We start from the raw sequence: 9,777 nt of genomic DNA on the forward strand, positions 1-9,777 counted from the left end.
CTATACTCTTAGGCACTTTTCCCAGAAAAATGAAATTTGATGTTCATACTAAAACTTGTACATGAATATTCACAACAGTTTTATTCATGACAGCCTCAAACTGGAGACAACCAAAATGTCCCTCAATAGGTGAATGGTTAAACCAATTCTACTAACTCCATACCAGGTAATACTACTCAACAATAAAAGGGATACCAACAAATCTCCATGAATCTCTAGGGAACTATGTTGAGCAAAAAGCCCAAACCAAAAGGTAACATACTACATGATTCCATTTATAAAATATTTTTGAAGTGACAAAATGGCAGGGGTAGATGGAATTGGAGGAAGGTGGTTATAGTAATAAAAGGGCAACATGAAAGATTCTTGTAGCATTGGGGCTATTCACTATCTTGACTGGAGTAGTAGATAAGTGCACATATCCAGATGATAAAAACTGTATATAATACACACAAATGATTACAAATAAAACGAAGGAAATCTGAGTAAGATTAGCATACTGTACCAATAAAAGTGTTACCATTGGGAGATACTGGACAGTGTACAAGGGCTATTTCCACATTATTTCTTAAAACTACATTTTAATCTACAATTATTTCAATAAAAGATTTTTAAAATAATAAATACTAAGGAAAGTTAAATAGATTATGATGGATTCATAGAATGGAATACTATATAAGTCCTTTTAAAAATGGATATATTTACTGTGCTGTGGAAAGGTAGCAAAGAAGAAATAATGGGGAAAAGGCACATGGTAGAAAAATATGCAGAGTAACTATCCACATATACACAGTTTTTTGAAACACAGAAATTTTCTGGGAGAAATTGGGGATCTTTTTAATTTTCATTTCAGACCTTTATGTTGAGTGATTTTTTAAATCATGAATTCTAAAAGCTGGTTTAATTTTACCCATCAGCTTCCTCCTCCAAATGAAAACAAAACCATAAACAGAAGCAGTATAAAATATTATCCTGTTATCAAACTTATTTAAAGTGCAATTAAAAAGATTTGCTAGGTAGGAAAAATACATTTTAAAAAAATGTAGCTATAAAGCAGAATGCACAGGTACACAAAACCTTATGTAGAGAGCAAAGGTTAAGAGTCATTTTCATTGTGTCCCTCTGCTCACCAGCTGGCTCTTTAGATCAGCCCTGTCCAATTACATATCTAAGCACATATGTGATTTTAAATTTGCCAGTAGCAATTATTTTTAAAGTAAAGAATAACAGGTGAAATTAGTTTTAGTAATATATTTTATTTAACTCGTTATATCCAAAATATTATTTAAACATGTAGTCAAAATAAAAATAATTTATTATTAAGATCAACATAAAAAGCTTATACTTTTGTTTTGCCTAGTAATTCTTCGAAGTGTGATGTGTATTTTACACCTACAGTACGTTCCCATTTGGACTAGCGGTATTTCAAGTCTTCAGCGGCCACCTAGTGGTTTGGTTACAGGATAGGGCAGTGCAGCCCTAGACGTATTCCAACGTAAATGGTCTACAGTAAACTTCTTCAAATTGATAATAAATCACCTGGAGTGGGCTAAAGCTGCCCAAAGTGGGAAATCTTAAAGAACGCTCCTTTCAACTGTAGTTTTTAATTACAAATAAAGCGAAAGAAATCTACTTTAAAGGGTAACTATAAATCATTTCAAAAACAGGAAAAAAAGGAGGGGAATGGAGGGAGGGAGGGATGAAAGGAACTTTCATTTAGAGAGGGGAAAAACCAATTATCGAAAGCTCCCTAGATCCTAAGGGTGGCTCTCTAAGTTTTGGGTGAGCTACAAAACCTCCAAAATCTAAAAGAGCCTAGGGCTCCGCGGACTTCAACAGCCACCCCCTCAGCCCGCGGTCCCCACACTGTTTGCCTAAAGCCCGGCCTTGGCAGAGGGGGTCTGGCTCCGTCTGCGCTCCCTTAGCTCCGTCCGGCCTCCCGCGCCACCACCCCCAAGGCTTGAGGAGCCCCGGCTCACCCACCGGCGGCTATATCCCGAGGCTTGGTTGGAAGACAGCGCCCAGAGCCTCCAAACAAACCGTAACCACGACAACAGCCAATCCCAAGGAAGATGGACGGGTCTTTTCTTACCGGTGCCCCAGTAGGACAAACTATCTCCACTCGAAATTGGCCTGAACGCTGTATCTCAGGAGCTGAATGAGGAACGTTTTTTCCAGGTAGATTTTAATATTTAAATGCTTTGGGAAAGTATTTAATAAACAAACGACATTTTGCTACAGTTACCCAAGTAGAGGTAGCCTGACCTTTAAATTGTTTCTGATCAATCTATATTTATTACTTGCAACTAGTGAATGTCCAGTTGCCCACGTATAAACTGTTCATTCCACAAAATCTTAATGATTTGTGGGACCTGAAATATGGAAGAGAAGCCAATAAATTGCTTTCCATGACAGCAATTTATTTTTTAAAAGACAAATAAATCAATTATCACTCAATGCCCATCAAAAAACCTCCAAGGGTGTGGGGTGAAATAGGTTTTACTGTAAAATATTGACAGTGACACCCACTGTTTTAACATAAAATTTGAGGCTTAAGTATATATCATGCTGTTTAATTTTAACTTAAAAACTCATCTAAGTTGGGGCACCTGAGTGGCAGCCTCTGTCTTCGGCTGAGGTCATGATCCCAGGGTCCTGGGACCAAGCTCCACCTGGGGCTCCCTGCTTATCCGGGAGCCTGCTTCTTCCTCTCCCTCTGCCTGCTTGTGCTCTCTCGCCCTCAAATAATTAAATCTTTAAAAAAATTCATCTAAGTTCCTTTTACTGTGGAGCAAATACATAGTGTACAAATGTTAGATTTATTTTAGTTAATAATAGATACTTCTGTTCAATTTTTTTAAGTTTGCAAAGTATTAAATTCCAAGAGGAAGTGGCTAAGCATAATTGTAAAAGATATCTGACACACAATATACTAAAAGCAAACATTTCCTTTGAGCCTTTGAAAGAAAATAGACTATTTCCTGGTAACAATTAACATTGCATCAACATAAGAACTAACAATATAGAGTGAGAAATAGGTAGATCTTTGATATTAAAAGAAACACATGTTAGTACCTCACTCAAAGACAATGATTTTCAAAAACCAACTAGTTCTGGTTTCAAATCTAATTAAAATTTAGGATATTTTCATTATCAAAGTCCATGCTCAAGTGTTCTTTTTTCTTTTTTTTTTTTTTTTGTTTAGTTTTGTTGCAAATTTATGGACTATTCAAATTCTTCATTTAAAATACTCAGGCTAGGGGCACCTGGGTGGCTCAGTCTGTTAAGGGTCCCACTCTTGGTTTTGGCTCAGGTCATGATCTCAGGGTTGTGAGATGCAGCCCCCCACCACCAAGTCTGCTTGAGATTATGAAACAATTCAGGCTTTTCCTACAGAATATCAAATCCATTAGTAATCAATTAATTTCCATAACTATTTTTTTTTTTTTAGAGATTTTATTCATTTATTTGAGAGAGATTGAGAGCAGGAGCAGGGAGGAGAGGCAGAGGGAGAGAGAGAAGCAAACTCCCCCCTGAGCAGGGAGCCCAATGTGAGACTTGATTTCTGGACCCTGGGATCCTGACTTGAGCCAAAAGCAGATGCTTAACAGAGGCGCGCTCCAGAAATAATTTTAAATTAGCTAAATTAGTAATCAGCTTTTTTGAAGATAAAGTCTGAATTGCTTTTTTTCTTAAATCTTACCTTGTCAAATAAATTGATAGCAAAAGAGAAAAATATCGAAAGTTCTGAAGATAGTTTATGGTGCATGCTGCTACATCTCTTATATTGTTATTTTTTACTTTGGAGGAAAACTGACAATTCTATCAATTAGCCATAACTTAGCTATCACTAATTAATATTACTATATAAGGAACAAAATACTACAATTATCTCATATTGTTACAGATTATAAATCAATTTAACTTGAAACAATTGTTTAACTGTGCAGCATTTAGCATAAGTTTATTTAGTTGAAAATTCCTAGATATTATAGCCTAAAATTGAGTATATCAGTTTGTCTATAACATTTTAACCTGAGTAGGTTTGTTTTTTTTTTTTTTTACTTTTTAATAAGCAGTTTTCTTTTCATTAAATTTTTTAAAAGATTTTCTTTATTTATTTATGAGAGACAGAAGGAGGGAGGAGGGGGGAGGCAGAGGAAGAGGGAGAAGCAGGCTCCCAGAAGAGCAGGGAGCCTAATGCAGAACTCCATCCCGGGACCCCAAGATCATGACATGAGCGGAAGGCAGACACTTAACCGACTGAACCACCCAGGTGCCCCTCTTTTCATTAAATTTTGATATTATTTTGAAAATTATCTGCAGGTCTGGTTAGTTTATAACCTATTGACCTAACACAATATACTTCTCTTAGAGAGCACATAATATTTATTGAGGACGTGAGAGGAGGAAAGATAACTGTTCGTTCCTCTGACATCTGACAAGAATAAGATTTCTTTGAAAATGTTAGGTGGTGAGATGACTTTAATTTAAAAACATTGTTCAATAGTTGTCTTATTTTTTATATGGCAGTGATATAATTTAAATATCCCAGAATATCATTGTGAAGCTCAAATAGCTGCCTAACAGATGTTTGTTTTATTTTCTTGAGGATGACTGTTGTGTAATAATATTTTTAATATGTGACCTACAGTGTTGGATTCTTAAGACTTCTGCTTCTCTTTCTCCCTTTAAAGACTGTCGCAAACTCTCAAGGTCCTTCTCTAATCCTCTTTGTGATCTCTGCAGCTGCCAATGACCAACTTAGGTACATCACTTCGCTACAGTTCCCATTCCCATTTCCCAACCTCTTGTGCTCCTCCTTTATGTACAGTTACTATACCATCACAGGATTAATGGGTAACATTTAGCCAGGTACTGGACTAAGTGTGTTCCAACATAATCTTGTTTGATTTTCACAGTATCCCTTTGAGGTATGTGTTCTTCTACTCTGCATTTACAGGTGATGACACTGGAGGCTTGGGAAGAGTAGCAAGAGAGTGGTTTATATCTATGGATTTGAATCTCAACCCTGCCACATGTTAACGAGTTGAACTCAAGAGCATTATTTTACCTTCCTTAATCTCTTTTGTCATTGGTAATACTGGGGATAATAACACAAGAGTACCTAATTTGCAAAACTTTGATAGTCAAGACAACCAATGTAAATGACATATTGTAGGATATGCCATAATTGTAATAGCCCAAGTAGTTAAGCTCTATAGACCTGAGTTCAAGTTTTATTTTGGTTTCTTTCTAATAACCCATTGCTGGCAATTCTACTTCCTACTATATCGCTCATGTCCTGGTTATCCCCATAACTGTCTTGTAGTTTAGATGACATCATTTGTTATGAACTAATACATTAGCTTTGTAAAGTAGCTGCCTCTCTTAGGTGTATTTTCTAATTTGACTTCCACTCTGATGGCAGAAATATTGTTCTCTATTACCTGCAGAAGAATAAAAGCAAACTCTTAGCAAAGCATATCTGATCTTTCAAAATCTTTACTGAGTCTATTTATCTAGCCATATTTTTCATATCTTGCCATTCTGACCCACGCCCCCGTGTCCTTCACTATAAAGCTTGTGAGCACATCTGCCATGAAATCTTCCTATGTCTACCCCATTTTTGTCTGACTAGGACCTTCTTAATCAACCATCAAGGAATATCTCAACTTCGTCTTCTCTCTGAAATTTCCCAGTTCCCTTTACTCCCTGTCCCTACACCCTCAACACATAATTCAGAGTGGACCACAGGTTTTAATATTTGACTCCTTGACAGGTTATTTATTCATTTCTGTGTTCCCATCTCCCGGCAGTTAGAAGGAATTTACAAAACAATAACAAAAAGTAATTAGGCTATTATTTAACTAGTGGAAAATGACACCTGTGAATAGGTGAATTATTGTAAATTGTCCTTTCCTATATCACTTATACTATTAAAAATATCTCTGTTATTGGACCATTAATTACATAGTCAGGGAATGATCAAAAGAAATACCACACCAGGACCTTATCTGATTAAGTTAAAAACAAATTCTTTATCTATAGCAAAAACAGTGACAAACAAAACAAAACAAAATAAAACATAGTTCTTCCATACTGCAAATATTTACATAGGAACTACACTAACTTATTGTGTATCTTTGTGTTAGCACCTCTTTATTTTCATTGATGTTGTTTCCAGTATGTGGTGCTTGTGACTGGAAAGATGAGCACATGACCATCTCCTCTTCTCATTCTGTGCAAATATGGGTATGCACTTCCTTGACTTGTTGCTTAGATACCCTGTTTGTTGTGTTCTAACTCTTTAACCCGAACTGCTTCCTATGGTCTGAATGTTTGTATTACCTCAAAATTCACATGTTGGAATCCTTATATCCAATGAGATGGCATTAGAAGATGGGACTTTTAGGGGTGATAAGGTCATTGGGGGGATCCTTCTTGCATGGGATTAGTGCTCATAAATGAGACCGACGGAGCTCCTTAACACCTTTCATCACAAGAAGATACAAGAAGAAGTTTGAAACCTGGAAGAGGGTTCTCACCCATGAATGCCAGTACCCTGATTTCAGACTTCTAGCCTCCAGAACGATGAGAAACAAATTTCTGTTGTTGTTGTTGTTTTCTCAATATTTTATTTATTTATTTGACAGAGAAAGAAAGAAAGCATAAGAACAAACGGGGAGTGGCACACAGAGAGAGAGGGAGAAGCAGGCTCCCCGCAAGCAGGAAGCCAGATGTGGGGCTTGATCCCATAACTCTGGGGTCATGACCAGATGCTTAACTGACTGAGCCACCCAGGCTCCCCATTTCTGTTGTTTATAAGCATCCTAGTCTGTGGTATTTTGGCATAGCAGCTCAAATGAACTAAAACACTGCTGTTTTGAAGTTACCATGAACAACTTTCTTACCAAGTTGGCTGACTTTAAGAGTATTGAATTCTTACCCTTTTTGACCTCTATATCATGCAGCACTATTTTAGAAAATTATTTCTCTACTGATTTCCATGAGATCATGCTTTAATTACATTCTCATTTTGTAAAAGTCTGCATTAAAAAATTCAAATTCCTAATTATGTCATTCTTTACTATCAAGCATCTGCTCACTTTTATCTGCAGTCAGTCCCCACTTCCCCTCTCTTCTGTTCTTTTCCATGACAGACATTAGCTCCTTGCGGATAATTCCCAGATCTGCATAACTTATGCTATCTATTTACCTGCACTCCATTTCTAGTGCTTAACCACAAAGGTATCTTCTACAAACTCAAACTCATTTATTAAACATGAAATGTATGAGTGACACCTGGGTAGCTTAGTCGATTAAGCATCTGCCTTCAGCTCAGGTCCTGATCCCAGGGTCATGTGATCAAGTCCCACGCTGGGCTCCTTGCTCAGTGCTTTCCCCTCTGCTCCTCCTACTTGTTCTCTCTCTCTTTCTCTCTCACAAATAAATAAATAAAATATTTTAAAAAATAAAAAATAAACATGAAATATATGGGGTTTTTTTTCAATTTTCTGAATTTTTCTATTGTCAGTGATTATCACTTTCTTTTTTTAATTTTTCCATCCTGCAGGAATCCTTCTGTTTATCTTTACTTCTTTCTTTTCCATAATAAGGCATATTGAAACTATATCCAAGCCCTCTTTTCTCCTCTATCTCTTACAATGCACTCTCTCAACTGTTGGGCATTTTGTTTGGCTCTTCTCACCCTCCTTCACTTCTTTCCTTCATCCTGGGCACATAGTTGATCCCACTCCTGGCTGAGACCTGCCATGTGTCTTAGTATGTGCCGATGCAATATGAGCAGAAGAGAAGTGGGCAACTTGCACCTCACTGGCTCTAAAGATGCTTCCCCGGGTTTACTCATCCTCCTTTCCTTTCTGCTGGCTATACAGGATGACACCCAGAGGAAATTTGGGAGCCAGCCACGGAATAGGCTGAAGCAAGCCCCAAGACCCCAAGATGATCTCCTAGAAGAGAGCCAGTTACCCACCTTGGACTGAAAGAGACATAGGCTTCAGTTTATTTTTGTAGGTGGCTCCTTTAATAAAGCATGTTAGCCCTGATTCTAACATGCTAATTATTACCAAATCAACAGTCAAATCTATGCCTCTCAGTACTTCACCAGAGTTCCCGCCGTGTTCTTGTTCTAACTCTACTTTCTCGTTCTCGTTCCCGGAGGCCCAGGACTTTGGCCCTGAGAACTTGTTTTGGCAATAGGAGTGGGTCACAACTTTCCTATAGGCTGAAGTAAATAGATTTGAAGCCAAAATTATATATCTACCGTATCTTAGGGAGAAATTGAAATTGAAATTGAAAAATCAGGCAGTCTTGTTCTATACAAACAGGCCGGGCACTAGAAGAATCTGATAATAAGGCTGGAGGACGGAAACTGGAGAAACCAAATGGCAGTAGGGGACTTCAAAGCAAAGGGTGGAAGACAAAGCCTGGCGAGACTCCTTCAGCTGGGAAGGAGAACCATGGTGTTTCAGCGGAGGAATGTGGCTTTGGGTCAGACTAGGGAGGAGAAATGCATAGATTCTAACCTAGATTCTTATTTCTTCACTTTCCAGGGCATACTTCGGTCCAACAAACAGAGGTCTTCCCAACTAGAGACAAAGGGCTTCAAATTTATCTTATTAAATCTGCTTTCATCACGTCAATTATGCACTGCATGATTAAAACACTATAAACTACGGGACACCTGGGTAGCTAAGTCAGTCAGGCATCTGCCTTCTGCACAGGTCATGATCCCAGAGTCCTGGGATCAAGTCCTGAATCAGGCTTCTTGCTCAGTGGGGAGCCTGCTTCTCCTTCTGCCTGCTGCTCTCCCTGCTTATGCTCTCTCCTCTCTCTCTGTCTCTCTCTCTCTGACAAATAAATAAATAAAACCTTAAAAAAAAAAACCACTATAAGGTATAAAACCTTCTAAAATATGGTACTAGCCTGAACTGAAACAATGAAGGAAAAGAGAAAACCCAGAAACATGCCCAAGAAAATTTAAAACCTTCATATCTAATAAAGCACTAAACACCAGTGATCTAAGTGTTGACTTTCCCATAAAAGTTTTAGGAAACTAAATTATATAATGTTTAATTAACACAACCTTAGGTTGGCTTGTCCCTTCCATTGTATACCAAATTACTCACTGATTAAATAATCTGATTCACCTACTCATTTATTAATTCAACAAATATCTTCTGAGTAGCTACTGTGCCCTACACTTTGGGATTATAATTTTTATAAGACCTACTCTGTCCACTAATAGACCTCAGAGTCTACATGGGAAGAAGAGACAAGTAAAGAGAAAATAGAGGGGGCAACAAATTGAGGTTAGGCAAAGACTTCCAAGGTGAGACCTCAGTGAGGAATCAATATTAGTCTGGGAAAGAGGAGAGACAGGCAGAGGTGAAGGGAAACTTTCCAGCAAGGAGAACAAGGTATGTTAAGACTAGAAACAGAATAAATCATTTTACTTTCTGAAAATTAAAAGAAGTTTAGGAAGATGGCTAGTGGCATATTATTCAAATGCCTTCCTGGTCTCAACTGCCTAGTGCAGATAGAGAAGACAGGCCCAGTCTCAAGATATCTTCAACATGTCATCATATTCAGGAGGGTGGAGGGGAATGTATATTGACAACTGGTATCAGAAGAAAAATGTGCAAATAAATGACATGAGCAGGCAGAATTATTTAAAGTTGTTAATGTGTTGACTATTTACAGTAAAAGTTGTGGTTATCTTTTCAGGAACACCAATATCCGGGGAGAAAAAGA

This window comes from Martes martes, assembly GCF_963455335.1.
Source record: "Martes martes genome assembly, chromosome: 8".
NCBI classification, from domain to species: Eukaryota; Metazoa; Chordata; class Mammalia; order Carnivora; family Mustelidae; genus Martes; species Martes martes.